Source organism: Amblyraja radiata, chromosome 30, assembly GCF_010909765.2.
Source record: "Amblyraja radiata isolate CabotCenter1 chromosome 30, sAmbRad1.1.pri, whole genome shotgun sequence".
Lineage (NCBI taxonomy): Eukaryota > Metazoa > Chordata > Chondrichthyes > Rajiformes > Rajidae > Amblyraja > Amblyraja radiata.
Genome location: NC_045985.1, coordinates 10,227,037 through 10,247,703, shown reverse-complemented (window position 1 = coordinate 10,247,703; position 20,667 = coordinate 10,227,037). Strand labels below are relative to the sequence as shown.

At 45.1% G+C, this 20,667-nt stretch overlaps 1 long non-coding RNA gene across 1 annotated transcript; it reads left to right on the top strand.

Annotated features, from left to right (window-relative positions):
• The first annotated feature begins 210 nt into the window (after positions 1-210).
• Positions 211-9,955, top strand: LOC116989882. The gene is made up of 3 exons (XR_004416359.1): positions 211-567; positions 665-783; positions 9,906-9,955. It is a non-coding gene; the product is annotated as an uncharacterized LOC116989882 (long non-coding RNA).
• The last annotated feature ends 10,712 nt before the right edge of the window (positions 9,956-20,667 follow it).

Here is a 20,667-nt window from a genome sequence, read left to right as displayed (position 1 = left end):
TGGCATTGTGTACCTGCAGCCTGAGATCTCTCAGTTCTATTAGGTTCCCCGTTTACTGTGTATGTCCTGCCCTGGCTTGAACAGATAGACGCGTTTAGAACAATGACAGGTGATCCTATATCTGATCCCAAGGACCAGGAGAATTTAAATTCCATTGAGAAGGAAGTCAAAAGGTTACAGGAACTACTGGATCTAAGGTGAGGGGTTACACTACAGTTTTGGTGAGGTGAAAGTGCACATTCACACAATGGTGGGTGACATTTGTGAAATAAATGCCACATTTACCAGTGATTCAGAACTGGGTCAATCTTCCCTCTGTCCCAGCAATGTGCTGCTGTTGTTCCAAACTAAATGGCTTCCCTCATAATCTATGGGAGCTCAGCACTGCCTGCAAACTCCTTGGGAAAGAGTTGCTGTAATCTTGTCAATCAGAGTTGGGAAAGGGGAATTATCAGAGGCTTGTAGCAATCCACGTGAAATTCCCAAAGTCGTGACGAGAAAAGTTCATATCAGTTAATTGTGATTTGTGTTTTATTTCTTGCAGGAGGAAGTTGGTCGCAAGATGAGGTAGGACATGCTCCGGCCTGAAACACTGTATGTTTTTGTAGAACAGTTCAAATACATAATGATGCTCGATTTATAACCAGTCATTAAATATTTCCAGGGTTCATGATGAAGCCAAACCACTGTCAGTCGTAGATGGAGCCTTGCCGATCGAAAGATTTGATAACCCTTTTCTGCTCAACACCGTATTAAAAGAAACAACTGATGTCATCAAGAAAGGTAAATCTTAATCCCTTTCCATTGTTGTTTGATGTCTTTATGTAATACTTTGATGCAGAGGTTGGTGTGATGAATGGATTGAAGGGAAATTGAAATATTGTTCTCAGACAAATTCATCTATGCTGGGAAGCATCACAGAGTCAGAGAGGGATGCAGCACAGAAACAGGCCCTTTGACTGTACTTGCCCATACCGACCAAGTAGCCCAACCAAGCTACACCCACATGCCTGCGTCTGGCCCATATCCTTCTGTCTTTCCTGTCCACCTACCTGCCCAAGTGTCTCTTAAATATCGTAATTGTACCTCCTCGACCACTTCCTTTGGCAGTTTGTTCCATATAGGAGCTACCTACTGCTCGAGAAAGATGCTCTTCAAGTGCCCTTTCGTGTTTCCCCTCTCACCTGAAATGGATGTCTTCAAGTATTAGATTACAAAAATGCCGTGGCTTTTCACCTTAAGTGTGCATCTTATACATGTCTCTAATGTCACCCTGAGACAAATGTTCCCAACTGTGCAAGCTCGACATCTAGCCTGTCCAACCCCTTAAGAATTTTGTAAGTTTCTATAACATCCCCCCTCAATCATCTAAATTCTAGCGAGTACAAACCGAGTCTATCCAGTCTTTCTTTATATGAAAGTCCTGACATCCCAGGAATCAGTCTTGGCTAATGATGTATTATTGTATTGTATTTATTGTCACGTGTACCGAGGTGCAGTGAAAAGCTTCTATTGCCTGCTAACCATGATTACATGATTACAATCCAGCCATTCACAGAGTACAGCTACATGATAAGTGAATAATGTTTAACGCAGAATAAGGCCATTCGGCCCATCATGTCTCCTCCCTCATTCAATCGTGGCTGATCTATCTTTCACTCTCAACCCCATTCTCCTGCCTTCTCCCCATAACCCCCTGACACACGTACTAATCAAGATTCTGTTCCTTCCGAAACATTGTCTCTAAACTGATCTCTCTAAACCTGTCCTATCTATGTACCTTCTTAAATACTACAATGGCACCTATCTCAAAGATCATCTCCGGAGGTACACCATACACCCACCACACTTTGGGTCAAAAAGGTACCCCTCAGGTTCCTATTAACTCTTTCCTCCCTCACCTTAAACCTATGTCCTCTGGTTCTCCATTCACCTACTCTGGGAAACAGAGACTGCATCCACCCAATCTATTCCTCACATGATTGTGTACACCTCCACCCTTAATCCTCTGAGATGTCACTTTCTATGTACACACTCCTCCTAGATGGACACAAAATGCTGGAGTAACTCAGCGGGACAGGCAGCATCTCCGGAGAGAAGGAATGGGTGACGTCTCGGGTCAGTCTGAAGAAGGGTCTCGACCCGAAACGTCGCCCATTCCTTCTCTCCAGAGATGCTGCCTGTCCCTCTGAGTTACTCCAGCATTTTGTGTCCATCTTCGGTTTAAACCAGCATCTGCAGTTCCTTCCCGCACAATACGAGACTCTAATTGAGGCCAGTGCAGTATAATGGTTCAGCAATTCTTTGTACTATTGTATTCTTGCCATAGAGGGAGTACAGTGAAGGTTCACCCGACTGATTCCTGGGATGTCAGGACTTTCATATGAAGAAAGACTGGATACTCGGCTTGTACTCGATAGAATTTAGAAGATTAAGGGGGGATCTTATAGAAACTTACAAAATTCTTAAGGGGTTGGACAGGCTAGATGCAGGAAGATTGTTCCCGATGTTGGGGAAGTCCAGAACAAGGGGTCACAGTTTAAGGATAAGGGGGAAGTCTTTTAGGACCGAGATGAGAAAAACATTTTTCACACAGAGTGGTGAATCTCTGGAATTCTCTGCCACAGAAGGCAGTTGAGGCCAGTTCATTGGCTATATTTAAGAGGGAGGTAGATGTGGCCCTTGTGGCAAAAGGGATTAGGGGGTATGGAGAGAAGCCAGGTACGGGATACTGAGTTGGATGATCAGTCATGATCATATTGGAGATTCCCCGGTTGGTCAGTTGTGTTTCTGCCGTTTCCAGAAGCGTTTGACGTCGGGGTGGCCGGTGGGGGTGACCACCATCAGCCGCTTGGGGGGATTCTCCCACACCAGCACCCCCAGGTCCCGCGCATAGTCACGCAGCAACTCAAAGTCCACCTGCGACAGGAACTGGTTGTACAGCACACCTGTGGGGGGGGGGTGGGGGGGAGAGAGAGGGGGGGGGGGATCCTTCCATCGTTCTCCCATCTCCCACCCACCGCCCCTACAATCAGTCTGAAGAAGGGTCCAGACCCGCAACATCACCTGTCCATGTTCTCCAGAGGTGCTACTTGACCCGCTGAGTTAATCCAGCACTTTGTGCCTTTTTGTTGTGAAGCTGCATCTGCAGTTCCATGTTTCTGCATCTTCACACTGAACACTTGCAGCCGAATTACATTCATTCCCCGAAACGGCTGCGTGCGCAGTGTCAGCAGTTTCAGCGAATGGGAATGCGTTTTAAACCAGGAAGTGGATGGTTAAAATCAAATGTTAAAATGGCTTCGAAAGAGCAGGTCGAGGGTTTAACCGAGGAGGCAGTTTGTCCCATCTGCCTGGATTTCTTCACCGATCCGGTTATACTGGAGTGTGGGCACTACTTCTGCCGCTCCTGTATCACACAGAGTTGGGACAGGGAGGGGAGAAACTCCTGCCTAGAATGTAGAGAGCAGTTTACAGACCGCACCCTCAGGGTTAGTCGGGCCTTGACGAGACTGTCTGAGAAAGCTCGAACACTGAGCCTGAATCGGACAGAGAAGGAAAGTAAACTTCAGTGCGAGGAACATCAGGAAGAACTGAAGCTGTTTTGTGAAACTGACAAGAAGCTGATCTGTGTGATTTGTGCAGCTGGGCGGGAACACAGAAATCACCGCTTCATGCCGGTTAAAGAAGCTGTTGAAACCTACAAGGTAAAAGCAAACTGATTTTGATCGCATCATTGTTTAATTCCATCTTGATAATCTAATACTTATATTCTCTGATTTTCAATCACAATCCCAGGATAAGGTGAAATCTTCCATCCAGTCTATCACAAAAAAGCAATCAGGGATCCAGCGAATGGAGCAGCAACAGAAACAGAAGATTTCTGGAGTTCTGGTGAGGCTTTTAAGTTTCGATTTCCTGATCTTGTGTAGTTTGATAACTGTGACGCGTGTAATAATAGGGCAGCGCAGTGACACAAGTAGTGCTGCTGTCTCCTAGTTCTGGTGAGCGGGTTCGATCCTGACCTCGGGTGGTTCACGCCTTCTCCCTGTGACCGCGTTGGATTCCTTCCACGTCCCCAATACACGCTGGTTCAATGGACTGTTATAATCCCTGGGAAAGTGGGTGGTGGATGGATAAATGGGAATTATTGGGCACGCGAAAAAGAATAGGCAGCAGAGAATTGTATTAGGGGTAGAGGATTGATGGGTTATAACATTACCCTCACGACATTTCAGAAGCATTTAGACAAAGAATTGAATTGGCAAAGCAAATAAAATATGTCAAGGACAAATGTTACGGTCAAAGTCGTGAGGAAACACAACCAGTGACATTATATATTATTATTCACCTTTTATTTCACAGGAACAGTCACACACCCTTCAGTCCAAGATCACATCCCAGTATGCTGAACTGCACCAGATTCTCACTGAGAAAGAGCAGCGCACACTGGCAGATATCCGGGAGGAAGAGAAGAAGATTCTAAATACAATGGAGACAAATCTTGGAAAGATTCAAGAGAATTTAAAATCTATTCAGGAGGAACTTTTAAAGTTGCAGCAACAGATGGATCAAAAAGACAGTGTTGTGTTTCTGAAGGTGAGGGGTTACACTACAGTTTGGTGAAGTGAAAGTGCAGTCACAAAATGGTGGGTGACATTTCAGAAATAAATGCTGTATTTACCAGTAATTCGGAACTGAGTAAATGTTCCGTCTGTTCCAGCTGTTGTTGTTCAGAAACTAATTGGCCTCCCGCTGAATCTATGGGATCTCAGGACTGTCTGGCCGGAATGTAGAGAGGTGTTTATATTATGTGGAGTTTAGAACATTGACAGGTGATCCTATATCTGATCCCAAGGACCACGAATGGACAGAGGGCAGTGAATATCTGGGAGTCTCCAACCAAGAGACTCTGAGAGGTTTTACATGTTGGACATATTTTTAAACCAGAGTAGGATACATTTAAAAGAAATTTGGGGAATTGTAATTGATGGGAATGAGGCAAAGAGGAGGAGTTCAGTTCTGGGCTAGATCAGCCATGGCCACATTGTGGGCATTAACATTGAAATCTAGAACGTGGTGCACACATCAGATTGATCATTTATATCCGGTTCCCATCAGCAGTGGGTGGTCACCTTGAGGGAATTTGCTGTTTGTTTTGTCCACCTTGTTTCACCATAGAATGACATCCCATTCTACATCATAGACAGGCCATTTGGCCCATCCTATCCAGTCAAGATTTCTGCTCCACTCATCATCCCTCCTATCTATTCTCCACACCCGATAACAATACCCCAAATTCCATGAGCCCTAAATTGGACCAGCCAGGACTTCAAAATGGGGTTAAGTTTCAGGGTTTGCTGGGAGATTTGGTTAAATTGGAATTGCTCTCTGGGACAGGCTGCGAGAGATGCCAGGAAGTCTGGAACTTAGATACAATTTGCAAGCAAAGAATGGGAAGCCTTGCAAATCCTGTCAATCTGGTACTAAATGCATAAAATGGATTGGATGGCTGCAAACCAGACATATACCTTGTAAATAGCTTGTAAATAATGTTGCAGAGTCTGGCTCTGCTAAGAGTTGATTGCATGGGGTGTTGAGCCTTGTCTGAGAGTTCTGTTCATCAGGGTAAATGTTTCCAAGTTGACTTCATCTTGAAGTCCGTTGTGAAACAATGTATTGAATTGTTGTATCATTGGGTTAGGAAATTGCCTGTTATGTATGGGGTTAATCGATATTTGTAATTGGGTGATTAAGAGACCCGTGTGGTTAGGCCCCTCGAGTTTGCGGGCCATATAAAAGTCACTGGTCACGAGGCTCAGGGCCGATTCAAGTTCAAGTGAGTTTAATGTCATGTGCCCCTGTATAGGACAATGAAATTCTTGCTTTGCTTAAGCACACAGAAAATAGTAGGCATTTACTACAAAACAGATAAATGTGTCCATATACCATGATATAAATATATACACACATGAATAAATAAACTGATAAAGTGCAAATAGCAGAAAGTGGTTATTAATAATCAGAGTTTTGTCCGAGCCAGGTTTAATAGCCTGATGGCTGTGGGGAAGTAGCTATTCCTGAACCTGGTTGTTGCAGTCTTCAGGCTCCTGTACCTTCTACCTGAAGGTAGCAGGGAGATGAGTGTGTGGCCAGGATGGTGTGGGTCTTTGATGATACTGCCAGCCATTTTGAGGCAGCGACTGCGATAAATCCCCTCGATGGAAGGAAGGTCAGAGCCGATGATGGACTGGGCAGTGTTTACTACTTTTTGTAGTCTTTTCCTCTCCAGGGCGCTCAAATTGCCGAACCAAGCCACGATGCAACCGGTCAGCATGCTCTCTACTGTGCACCTGTAGAAGTTAGAGAGAGTCTTCCTTGACAAACCGAGTCTCCGTAATCTTCTCAGGAAGTAGAGGCGCTGATGAGCTTTTTGATAATTGCGTTAGTGTTCTCGGACCAGGAAAGATCTTCAGAGATGTGCACGCCCATCAGAGATGTGAACAGATAGACGCAGGGATCGAACCCACGGTGGGATAGGTACAAGGCGTGATCTGTGACGTGCTTTTGGTAGAATACAATTAATTGATTCAAGTGCTTGATTCAGTGTTTTTACTGAAACTAGACTGGGGGGAAGCTTAGAACCGAGCAATTGTCACCGCTTGCATTTAAATTTATCTCTGCTGTTGGCTTCAGTTCCACCAATGCAAGTGAGGTCCATGTTCTCATGACTGCATTGCTTTAGGTATTTATTGAAGACCACGTTACATTTCACCTTTGATTCTTGGTCTCCCCTTCGATTTGAGATATTATTTCATCCCCACACATTTAAATGCACCGATAATATTAAATTCTCTCTCATCATTCCTGACATCTTCTCCAGATGAAATCCCACGACCTGCCCAGTCTTTTCATTAAGTTCCATCCTCTCAGTTATGGCGTCATTCTCATGAACATTCCTTGTGCTTTCCCCCATCGTTCTACATCTCTGCGACAATATCCGCTTTCTCTCTGCATGACAGTGGCGATAAGAGTTGGGAAATGGGAATTATCAGAGGGTTGTAGAAATTTGGTGAAATTCCCGCTATCGGGATGAGGACGGTTCATCTCAGTCTATTGAGATTTGTGTTTTCTTTCTTTCAGGAGGAAGCTGGTCGCAAGCGAAGGTAGGACATTGTCTTGATGGAAACAGTGTAAGTGTTTTGTGGAACAGCTTAAAACATTTCTAATGCTCAGTTTGTAACCAGCTGTTCAATATTTGCAGGGTTCGTGATGAAGCCAAACCACTGTCGGTGGTAGATGAAGCCTTGCCGATTGAAAAGTTTCATTGCCCTGTTTCGTTCAACACGGCATTCAAAGAAGCATCTGATGACTTCAAGCAAGGTAAAGCTTGTACCTTTTCCATTATTATTGTTTCTGATATCTTTAAGCAATACCTAGATGCAAACATTAATAGTATTGTGGACTGAAGGGAAATTGGAGATACCACTAAACCCATCAGCTGGGAAGCATCACAGAGTCAGACGTTCATACTCTCCTGCTTTGGGTGAAATACTGTGGCTATTCACCCTATCTGTGCACCTTATATAGATCTTATACACATCTATAAAAACACCCGGACGGGCTCCAGAGACAAATGTCCCTGCCTGTCCAACGTTTCCTTATAATCCAGTCCTTCAGACCTGATGAAATTATCGTAAATACTTTTGCACCCTCTCTAATATGCTAACAACTTTATTGTGTCAAACGCCGTATTTAATACCCTGACCTATGAAAGCATGAGTGACAAACACAATCTTCACCACCCTGCCTGCACTGTTGCATCTTCCATGGCACTGTATACCTGCAGCCCGAGATCTCTCAGTTCTATAATGTTCCCCGTTTACTGTGTATGTCCTGCCCTGGTTTGTCTCAGCAAAGTGCATCACCTCACCTTCACATGAATAAATCCCACCTGCCGTTCCTGAGCCCATTGGCCCAGTTCACAGGGATCCCATTTACTCTCAGATAACCTTCTTCACTCTCCACGATGTCACCAATTTTAGTTCCATCTGCAAACTGACTAACTGTGCAACCTACATACACACCCAATCGTGTATATAAATAAGGAACAACAGTGGACTCTGTCTCCAGTCTGAAAAACAACCCTCTACCAACATCCTCTGTCTGCGACCTTCAGGTAAATGTTGTATTCCATCGGCTAGTTCACCCCGGATTCCATGAGATCCAACCTTCCAGAGCGGCCTCTCATGCGGTGTGTAGAAGTTGCATCTCTCAGAGGGCAGTGAATATCTGGAATGTTGTGTCCAAGGTGGTGGTAAAAGGCTGAGTTATTGGATATGTGCATCTTGGCTACAAATAAATATTTGATTGATCCAATATTTAAGATGATGGGGAACTCACACAGAAGAGGAATTGGTGCCAGCTTAGATCAGCCATGATCACATTGAATGGAGGGGCAAGCCTGAGGTGCAGATCCTAATCCTGCTCCTGTTTTCTTGTGTTCCTATGCTCCTGTGTACCGATAAATTGACAGACTTGACACAGAGGAAATGCAGCAAAGATTAACAATACTTGTTCCTGGGACAATGAGTTTGCCGTGCGTGGTGAGATTGAGTAGACTAGGCCTGTGTACTCGAGTGTTCGGGTGTATTGGAGGAGATCTCAGTGAAATACAAAGTTCTTACACGGCTCAGTGGGCTGGATGCAGGGAGGATGTTTCCCCTGTCTGAGGGGTCTGGAGAACGGGCACCATCTCAGAATGTGGGCTGCACCATGTAGGACAGAGATAAGGAGACATTACTGCACGCAGAGACTGGGGAACCTTTGGAATTCCCTGCACAGGTGGCTGTGGTGATTCAGTTATTCAGTTGTCTTGGAGCTGAGAGCCATGGTTGTACATTACAGCATCAGGCCCTTCGGCCCATCATGTCCATGTGCACCTATTTCCCAGCTTTACTAATCGATTTGCCCACAATACATTGGTATTCTTCTGCATCTCACCTAGATAAGTGCCTCAAATATAATGATTAGATCTCACCACCGCCTCCTCTGTAGCATGTTCCAGATATCACCCACTCTCAGTGTAAAGAAAACTTACTACTCAGAACCACTTTAAAATTCCTTTCTCTCAAGATAAACCTGCACTCTTGATTTGATATCCCTGCTGCAGCACCGATCTCTGCTGCACTCCACCAGTCACAGACCTCCAAGCAGAAAACTCATCCTTCTACCGCTACCTTCTACCTCCAACCACCAAGCCAATTGTGGATCCATTTCACCAGCTCGACTTGGATCCCACCTGCCTTCACTTTCTGGACCAGCCTTACATGCGCAACATTGTCAAGTCCCTCAGTGAAGTTCATATATTGGTTCACAATGAGATCAGCGTGTTCTTGGTTGTACACACCCATCAAATCCACCCGTGAATCCCCTCTCTTTCAGCGACCCTACAACCACAAGTCTCCACCCATTCTGTCTAACACCTGATCATTCAACCTCTGCTTCCTTCCATGGTCCAAACCACCCCTCCCTCTCTCTCACCCTCCACTCAAAGAAACAGAGGCAGGTCATCTGGCCCCTCATGTCTCCCCCTCCCATTCACTATGATCATGGTGACTCCACCCCACACCTCTACCTCCTCTTTAACAACCTCAAACTACCACTCACCTCAATATCCTCTTGCTCCGATCTGCTTCCATATCTGAAAAGCCCACTTCATTCCCCCCCCCCACTTCACAAAATTCCCCTCTCCTTCCCTGGATAAAACTCCAGGAAATATGTGTATTGTCCACCCGATGTAGTTGTGGGTGAAACCCCAGGCAAGGTTTCAGTTGTCCGTCCGCCTGTGCCCGAGTCTCCCCCCGACCCCCGGGGACTCTCTGATTCTCTGCTTCTCCCCCCAGTCTCCGTCACCCTGGATGTGGAAACAGCGCATCCGCGGCTCGAGGTGTCTGAGGATCGGAAGAGGGTGAGATGGACCCAGACCCGGAGGAGTCTCCCTGACACCGGGAAGAGGTTTACAAAATAAAAAACCCGCATATACTATACAAGCGCCTTGAGTATTAGAAAGGCGCTATATAAATCCCATCCATTATTATTATTATTATTACATACAGTCTGTGTGTGCTGGGATCGGAGGGATTCACATCGGGGAGACATTACTGGAAGGTGGAGGTGGCGGGGAATATGTGGTGGAGTGTGCGAGTCGCCGCAGAGTCTGTGGAGAGGAAGAGAGGGGTCACACCGACCGCGGAGACTGGAGTCTGGAGCATCGGGTGGTGCCTGGGTGAAGGGTTTCAAGCATTCACCTCCCCTCCATCCCCTCTCCCCGCCCGTCCCATCCCCGGGAGGGTGGGAGTTTATCTCAGTTACGAGTCCGGGACAGCTTCATTTTACGACGCGGACTCCAAGACCCATCTCCACACCTTCACTGGGAACAAATTCACGGAGAAACTTTATCCTTTCTTCCAGACTCAAAATGTAAACTGGCTGACAATCTGCTCCGGTTCCGCTCCGGGTGTGTATACGGGTCGGGTCCCGTGACCGGCGTCAGGAGCGGGGAGAGGGGGCTGTGGGTGGGGGGGAGGGGGGGGGGGAGGTCTGATCTCCCTGCGGTGGGCCTGCCTCGACTGAGGGTGTCTTGTGATAAAAGGCCGAAACACCCAGTGACGTTGAGGTCCACAACTGAAGATGTGTCTGATTGTTAGCAAATTCACTTGGTGGTCATCCCCAAGAATGTCAATTGTAGTGAAAATCTTAGGGATTGTAACACCCAGTCCTACTAATCAACCTTGCTGTATGACTCTATGAAGTCTGTCATTCTAAGTGGTGCTGGTGTCTGCTACTTCTGATGACCTGGTTCTGTCCACTGGGGGTTAATGGACACATGAAATGGAATAGGTTGCAGGTAATTATACTGGTGAAATGGGAATTATTTGATTGTGCGTTACTTTCACATAATATTTCATAATTATCAAGACGAGTACTTAAATTGCCAAGGTAATGAGGGCTATGGATTAAATAATGTAAATGGGATTAGTGTAGATACGTACAGAGCCCAGCATGGACATGTTGGGCCGAATGGCATATTTCTGCACTCCAGAACTCGACATTGATTAGCCGATTGTCACATTCCATGTCAAGAGGAAACACGGCAGAGTGACACATTATATATATTTTTAAAATTTAATTTTATTATTTATTTCGAACAGAATAAAAGAATAAAAAGCAAATGTGAAACAGCATAAAAAAACAAAACAAAAATATTTATAGCGTCATAAACAATATCTATAAATAAATGAAATCATATGTGTCCGAAAAGGAGCAGGAAGAAGCCAAAGCTTATTAATTCCCACCCCTTATTCAACTGCTTGTAATTATCTTATACAAATTTAGCAGCTATATGTACACCATATGTACACCAGCCACTATATGTACACCAAATTAGTTACATTTGAACACTAATCAAATATTTACAAAGCCATACAAAAAATAAAAAAATAGAAATCCCGCATATACTATACAGTATCTTAGTCATATATACAACCCATCACTCTATAATCACCCTTCCCAATACAATCAGTATAACAAATATCCCACTCACCTATCCTCATCCCAATATCCCTTTAAACAAGTGTTTTTGTATATATTTTTAAACTGAATTATGCTTGTGCTAAGTTTTATCTCCTGTTCCAGACCATTCCACAAATTCACACCACAGATTGCTATGCCCATACTTTTAAAAGTTGTTCTGTTTAAGAGTTTTTTTTAATTATGTTCCACTCTCAAATTATACCCACCCTGTCTTTCCATAAACAGTTTTTGTATATTTCTTGGAAGTAAATTATTTCTTGCTTTGTACATGATTTGCGCAGTCTTAAATTTAACCAGATCAGTGAACTTCAGTGTATGTGACTTTAAGAATAATAAATTGGTATGTTCAAGATATCCAACGTTATTGATAATTCTTATTGCTGTTTTTTGTAATGTGCATAACGGCTGTAGGTTGGTTTTGTAGGTGTTACCCCATATCTCCACACAGTAACTCAGATATGGCAATATGAGTGTATTATACAAAGTATGTAATGATTTGTGGTCCAGAATGTGTCTTGATTTTCCCAATATTGCTATAGACTTTGCCAGTTTTGCTTTGACGTGGTTTATATTGATTTGCATCTTTCATCTGACAGGAAGAGTCACACAACCTTCAGTCACTGATCACATCCCAGTTTGCTGAACTGCACCAGATTCTCACTGAGAAAGAGCAGCGGTTACTCGGAGATGTCCGAGAAGAAGAGGCGAAGATTGTAAAAACAATGGAGAAAAATCTTCAAGAGATTCAAGAGAATTTAAATTCCATTCAGGAGGACCTATCAAAATTACAGGGACAGATAGACCACAAGGACGGTGTGATATTTCTGAAGGTGAGGGGTTACACTACAGTTTGGCGAAGTGAAAGTGCACAGTCACAAAATGGTGGGTTAAATTTCTGAAATAAATGCTGCATTTACCAGTAATTCAGTTCTGGGTCAATGTTCCATCTACTCTCCACATCCGACAATAATGACCCAAATTCCAGGAAACCTCATGTATTTATCCTACTTCAACTTAAATCTATCTGCAATATTGTCTTCAGGCCACCCTGTGAGTTCTACATTCTTTTTACTGCTATTCTTGTAGAATTTATTAAAGGCCATCATACATTTCAGGTTTTATTTTTCTTCTCCCCACAAGTAGAGACAATATTTCCAACCCCCACACATTTAAATCTGCCGCTGATCTTAAAATGTTCCATCCCATTATCTCTGACATGTTACAATAATAGACAAATGGTGCAGGAGTAGGCCCTTCGAGCCATTCAATATGATCATGTCTGATCATCCACAATCAGTACCCCGTTCCTGCCTTCTCCCCATATCCCCTGACTCCGCTATCATTAATAGCTCTATCAAACCCTCTCTTGAAAGCATCCAGAGAATTAGCCTCCACTGCCTTCTGAGGTAGATCATTCCACAGATTCACAACTCTGGGTGAAAAAGTTTTTCCTCATCTCTAAATGGCCTATGCCTTATTCTTGAACTGTGGCCCCTGGTTCTGGATTCCCCGAACATCAGGAACGTGTTTCCTGCCTCTAGCGTGTCAAATTCCTTAATAATCCTATATGTTTCAATAAGATCCCCTTCCATCCTAAATTCCAGACTATACAAGCCCAGCTGCTCCATTCTATCAATATATGACAGTCCCGCCATCCCGGGAATGAACCTTGTGAACCTAAGCTGCACTCCCTCAATAGCAAGAATGTCCTTCCTCAAATTTGGAGACCAAAACTGCACACAATACTCCAGGTTTGGTCTCACTTCAGTCTAGTACAACTGCAGAAGGACCTCTTTGCTCCTGTACTCAACTCCTCTAGTTTTGAAGCCCAACATGCCATTAGCTTACTTCACTGCCTGCTGAATCTGTGTGCTTACTTTCAGTGACTGATGAACAAGGACCCCCAGATCTCTTTGTACTTCATCTTTCCCCAATGATACCATTCAGACAATCTGCCTTCCTGTTCTTGTCACCAAGGTGGATAACCTCACATTTATCCACATTAAACTGCATCTGCCATGCATCTGCCCACTCACCCAACCTGTCCAAGTCCCTCTGCATCCTCATGGCATCCTCCTCACAGTTCACACTGTCACCCAGCTTTGCGTCATCTGCAAATTTGCTCATGTTACTTTGAATCCCTTCATCTTAATCATTAATGTATATTGTAAATAGCTGCAGTCCCAACACCGAGCTTTGCGGTACCCCACTAGTCACTGTCTGCCATTCTGAAAGGGACCCGTTAATCCCTCCTCTTTGTTTCCTGTCTGCCAACCAATTTTCTATCCATGTCAGTACCCTACCCCCAATATCATGTGCTGTAATTTTGCCCACTAATCTCCTATGTGGGACCTTATCAAATGCTTTATGAAAGTCCAGGTAGACTACATCTACTGACTCTCCCTTGTCCATTTTCCTAGTTACACCCTCATAAAATTCCAGATTAGTCAAGCATGATTTCCCCTTGGAAAATCCATGCTGAATCGGACCGATCCTGTTACTGCTATCCAAATGTGCCGCTATTTCACCTGTTATAATTGACTCCAGCATCTTCCCCACCACTGATGTCAGGCTAACTTGTCTATAATTCCCTGTTTTCTCTCTCCCGTCTTTCTTAAAATGTGGGGTAACATTCGCGACCCTCCAATCCACAGAAACTGATCCTGAATGTATAGAACATTGGGAAATGGTCACCAATGCATCCATGATTTCTAGAGCCACTTCCTTAAGTACCCTGGGATGCAGACCACCAGGCCCTGGTGATTTATCAGCCTTCAGTCCCATCAGCCTACCCAACACCATTTCCTGCCCAATGTGAATTTCCTTCAGTTCCTCTGTCACCCTAGTTCCTCTGGCCACTAGTGCATCAGGGAGATTGTATGTGTCTTCCTTCAGGTAGAAGGTACAGGAGCCTGAAGACTGCAACAACCAGGTTCAGGAATAGATATCTCCCCACAGCCATCAGGCTATTAAACCTGGCTCGGACAAAACTCTGATTATTAGTAACCACTTTCTGTTATTTGCACTTTATCAGTTTATTTATTCATGTGTGTATATATTTACATTATGGTATATGGACACACTTATCTGTTTTGTAGTAAATGCCTACTGTGTTCTGTGTGCTTAAGCAAAGCAAGAATTTCATTGTCTTATACAGGGACACATGACAATAAACTCACTTGAACTTGAACTTGAAAACAGATCCAAAGTACCTGTTCAACCCGTCTGCCATCTCCTTGTTCCCTATAATAAATTCACCTGTTACAGTCTGCATTCTTGGCTAGCTTACCTTTGTACCTTATCTCCCCCCCCCCCCCTGTATTACCTTTTCAGTTATCTTTTGTTGCCCTTTAAAAGTTCCCCAATCCTCACTCAGGCTTCCCGCTCATCTTTGTTACGTTATACTTCTCTTTTATTTTTATACTGTCCTGGTCTTCCCTTGTCAGCCATGGTCGCCCCTTACTCCCCTTGGAATCTTTCTTCCTCTTTGGAATGAACTGATCCTGCACCTTCTGTATTATTCCCAGAAATACCTGCCATTGTTGTTCCACTGTCATCCCTGCTGGGGTATCTTGCCAGTCAACTTTGGCCAGCTCCTTCCTCATGGCTCCATGGTCCCCTTTGTTCAACTGTAATACTGACACTTCCGATATTCCCTTCTCACTCTCAAATTGTAGATTAAAACTTATCATATTATGGTCATTATCTCCTAATGGCTCCTTTACCTCGAGTTCCCTTATCAAATCCGGTTCATTACACAACACTAAATCCAGAATTGCCTTCTCCCTAGCAGGCTCCAGTACAAGATGCTTTAGGAATCCATGACGAAGGTACTCCACAACTCCCTTTCGTGGGGTCCAGCACCAACCTGATTTTCCCAATCTACCTGCATGTTGGGCAAGAGTGACCATAATATGGTTGAGTTCTTCATTAGGATGGATAGTGACATTGTTAATTCAGAAACAAGGGTCCTGAACTTAAAGAAAGGTGACTTTGAGGGTATGAAACGTGAATTGGCCAAGATACACTGGCCAATGATTCTTAAAGGGTTGGCGGTGGATATGCAATGGAAGGCATTTAAAAACTGCATGGATGAACTACAACAAGTGTTCATCCCAGTTTGGCAAAAGAATAAATCAGGGAAGGTAGTGCATCCGTGGATAACAAGGGAAATCAGGGATAGTATCAAAACAAAAGAGGAAGCCTACAAATTAGCCAGAACAAGCAGCCTACCAGACGACTGGGAGAAATTCAGAGTCCAGCAGAGGAGGACAAAATGCTTAATTAGGAAAGGGAAAATAGATTATGAAAGAAAACTGGCAGGGAACATAAAAACTGACTGCAAAAGTTTTTATAGATATGTCAAGAGGAAAAGATTAGTTAAAACAAATGTAGGTCCCTTGCAGTCAGAAAGAGGCGAATTGATCATGGGGACCAAGGACATGGCAGACCAATTGAATAATTACTTTGGTTCTGTCTTCACGAAGGAAGGCATAAATAATCTGCCGGAAATAGCAAGGGACCGGGGGTTAAATGAGATGGAGGAACTGAGTGAAATCCAGGTTAGCCGGGAAGTGGTGTTAGGTAAATTGAATGGATTAAAGGCCGGATAAGTTGCATCCCAGAGTACTTAAGGAAGTAGCCGCAGAAATAGTGGATGCATTAGTGATAATTTTTCAAAACTCTTTAGATTCTGGAGTAGTGCCTGAGGACTGGAGGGTAGCTAATGTAACCCCATTTTTTAAAAAGGGAGGGAGAGAGAAAACGGGGAATTACAGACCAGTTAGTCTAACATCGGTGGTGGGGAAAATTCTGGAGTCAGTTATTAAAGATGGGATAGCAGCACATTTGGAAAGTGGTGAGTTCATTGGACAAAGTCAGCATGGATTTATGAAAGGTAATGGCAGATGCAGTATAATGTGGATAATTGTGAGGTTATCCACTTTGGTGGCAAAAACAGGAAAGTAGACTATTATCTGAATGGTGGCCGATTAGGAAAAGGGGAGATGCAACGAGACCTGGGTGTCATGGTACACCAGTCATTGAAAGTAGGAATGCAGGTGCAGCAGGCAGTGAAGAAAGCAAATGGTATGTTAGCATTCATAGCAAAAGGATTTGAGGATAAGAGCAGGGAGGTTCTACTGCAGTTGTTCAGGGTCTTGGTGAGACCACACCTGGAGTATTGCGTACAGTTTTGTCTGAGGAAAGACATTCCTTAAATTAAACAGTAACAAAACAGAATTTCTCCTCATTGGCTCCAAATCAACACTTACCAAAATTAACAACCCCACTCTCACTATTGACGGCACCACTGTCTCCCCATCTCCTCAGGCCCGCAACCTTGGCGTGATCTTTGACTCAACCCTCTCCCTTGAGCCTCACATCCGCCATGTTGTCAAAACGTCATTTTTTCACCTCCGCAACATTGCCAAAATCAGACCCTCTCACACCCGCCGCTGCTGAAAGACTCATCCATGCCTTCATCTCCTCCCGACTGGACTACTGTAACTCTCTTCTCTTTGGCATTAATTCCAGCAATTCCAGGTGGGTGAGAAGACTTTTAATGTAGGTGGGGGCAAGCCCATTGAGGGCTTTGTAGACATGGAGGAGTATCTTGAACCAGAACGCAGCCGCCCGACTCATCACCCACACCAAATCCTGGCATCACATCACCCCAGTCCTCAAACAACTTCACTGGCTTCCCATTTCCCACCGGATCATCTACAAAATCCTGGTCCTCACCTACAAAGCCCTCAACCACTTGGCCCCCCCTTATCTCACTGACCTCCTCTCCCCCTACCAACCCTCACAGTCCCTCAGATCCATTTCAGCCGGTCTCCTCTCCATTCTGAAATCCAACCTCTGCACTTTTGGAGACAGAGCCTTCTCCAGGGCAGCTCCCAGGCTCTGGAACTCCTTCCCACAATTGATCCGATCTTCTGAGTCCCTCACCATCTTCCAGTCCCGCCTCAAGACCCATCTCTTCACCTCTGCATACCACGTCCCCCTCCCCTTTGCATCTCTGTCTTACTGCTCTATTTTGTTTTGTTCTTGACTCACCATGTAAAGCGACTTTGAGTCCTTGAAAAGCGCTATACAAATAAAATGTATTATTATTATTATTATTCTTGCCATAGAGGGAGTACAGAGAAGGTTCACCAGACTGATTCCTAGGATGGCAGGACTTTCATATGAGGAAAGACTGGATAGACTCGGCTTGTACACGTTGGAATTCATAAGACTGAGGGAGGATCTTATAGAAACTTACAAAATTCTTAAGGGGTTGGACAGGCTAGATGCAGGAAGATTATTCCCGATGTTGGGGAAGTCCAGAACTAGGGGGTCACAGTTTAAGGATAAGAGGGAAGACTTTTAGGACCGAGATGAGGAAATCATTTTTCAGATTCAGATTCAGATTCAGATTCAATTTTAATTGTCATTGTCAGTGTACAGTACAGAGACAACAAAATGCATTTAGCATCTCCCTGGAAGAGCGACATAGCAAATGATTTGAATAAATAATAATAAGTGATAATAAGTGTCCGGGGGGTGGGGGGGGGTGATTGGCAGTCACCGAGGTACGTTGTTGAGTAGAGCGACAGCCGCCGGGAAGAAGCTGTTCCTGGACCTGCTGGTTCGGCAACGGAGAGACCTGTAGCGCCTCCCGGATGGTAGGAGGGTAAACAGTCCATGGTTGGGGTGAGAGCAGTCCTTGGCGATGCTGAGCGCCCTCCGCAGACAACGCTTGCTTTGGACAGACTCAATGGAGGGGAGCGAGGAACCGGTGATGCGTTGGGCAATTTTCACCACCCTCTGCAATGCCTTCCGGTCGGAGACAGAGCAGTTGCCATACCATACTGTGATGCAGTTGGTAAGGATGCTCTCGATGGTGCAGCGGTAGAAGTTCACCAGGATCTGAGGAGACAGATGGACCTTCTTCAGTCTCCTCAGGAAGAAGAGACGCTGGTGAGCCTTCTTGATCAGAATTGAGGTATTGTGGGTCCAAGAGAGGTCATCGGAGATGTTGACTCCCAGGAACCTGAAGCTAGAAACACGTTCCACCTCCGTCCCGTTAATGTGGATGGGGGTGTGCGTGCCGCCCCTGGACTTCCTGAAGTCTACAATGAGCTCCTTGGTCTTCTTGGAGTTAAGGGCCAGGTTGTTGTCAGCGCACCATGCTGCTAAGTGCTGGACCTCCTCCCTGTAGGCCGACTCATCGTTGTTGCTGATGAGGCCAATCACCGTTGTATCATCTGCATACTTGATGATGGTGTTAGTACCATGTACAGGTGTGCAGTCATAGGTGAAGAGGGAGTAGAGGAGGGGGCTCAGCACACAGCCCTGTGGAACGCCGGTGTTTAGGGTGAGGGTTGAAGAGGTGTGCTTGTCTAACCTAACAGACTGGGGTCTGTTGGTTAGAAAGTCCAGTATCCAGTTGCAGAGGGAGGGGTCGATGCCCAGGTTACCGAGTTTGGTGATCAGTTTTGATGGTATAATGGTGTTGAATGCTGAGCTGTAATCGATGAACAGCATTCTTACGTAAGTGTCTCTGTTGTCGAGGTGGGAGAGGGCGGAGTGAAGTGCCGTTGAGATGGCATCCTCCGTACTCCTGTTCTTGCGGTAGGCAAACTGATAGGGATCCAGTGTGGGGGGTAGGCAGCTTTTGAGGTGTGCCAGGACCAGCCTCTCGAAGCACTTGGTGATGATGGGGGTAAGTGCAACTGGGCGGAAGTCGTTGAGGCTTGCCGCAGTGGAGTGTTTTGGCACTGGCACGATGGAGGTGGTTTTAAGGCACGTGGGGACAACTGCTTGGGCAAGTGACAGGTTGAAGATGTCAGTCCAGACGTCTGTCAGCTGCGCAGCACAGGCCCTGAGCACGCGCCCGGGGATGCCGTCAGGGCCAGCAGCTTTACGTGCATTCACCACAGAGAGTGGTGAATCTGTGGAATTCTCTGCCACAGAAGGTAGTTGAGGCCAGTTCATTGGCTAAATTTAAGAGGGAGTTAGATGTGGCCCTTGTGGCTAAAGGGATCAGGGGGTATGGAGAGAAGGCAGGGATGGGATACTGAGTTGGATGATCAGCCATGATCATATCGAATGGCGGTGCAGGCTCGAAGGGCCGAATGGCCTACTCCTGCACCTAATTTCTATGTTTCGATGTTTCTATGTTGAAATCTCCCATAACAACCGTAGCATTACCTTTGCGACATTTTACGACCAATTTTAACTCTTGATTCATCTTGCACCCTATATCCAGGCTACTATTTGGGTGCCTGTAGATAAGTCCCATTAGGGTGTTTTTACCTTTACAATTCCTCAGTTCTATCCATACTGACTATACATCTCCTGATTCTATATCACTCCTTGCTGGGGACTGAATTTCATTCCTCGCCAATAGAGCTACCCCACCCCCTCTGCCCACCTGTCTGTCTTTTCGATAGGACGTATACCCTTGAATATTCAGTTCCCAGCCCTGGTCCTCTTGCAGCTATGTCTCTGTAACTCCCACAACATCATACTTGTCAATTTCTAACTGAGCCTCAAGCTCATCCACTTTATTTCTTATACTTCGTGCATTCATAATAATAATAATAATATCTTTTATTGTCATTGCACATAAGCACAACTAGATTTGGTATGCTGCTTCCATCCAATGTCATAACTTAAATAACTAATAAAATTTAGATTTAGATATCCCGAGAACATGGTTTGTAAAAGAATAGAAAATAGTCAAAACAGTTCAAACAGACTAAAGTGCAGATGTGTCTGTGCGACGTGACCATCCGAGGGAGACAGTCCAGGGGGGATGGGGGGCACTCAGCAGGGCCGGTTCAGAGTCGCTATAGCTCTGGGAATGAAGCTGTTCCTGAGTCTGGAGGTTCGGGCGTAGAAGGCCTTGTAACGTCTGCCGGAGGGAAGTAGTTCGAACAGTCCATTACAAGGGTGTGAGGAGTCTTTATGGATGCTGACGGCCTTCCTGAGGCACCGTGTGTGGTAGATGCCCTCCAAGGCTGGTAGCGGTGTCCCAATAATCTTCTGCACTCTGTGGAAGACGCTCCTCTCCGCCTCCGT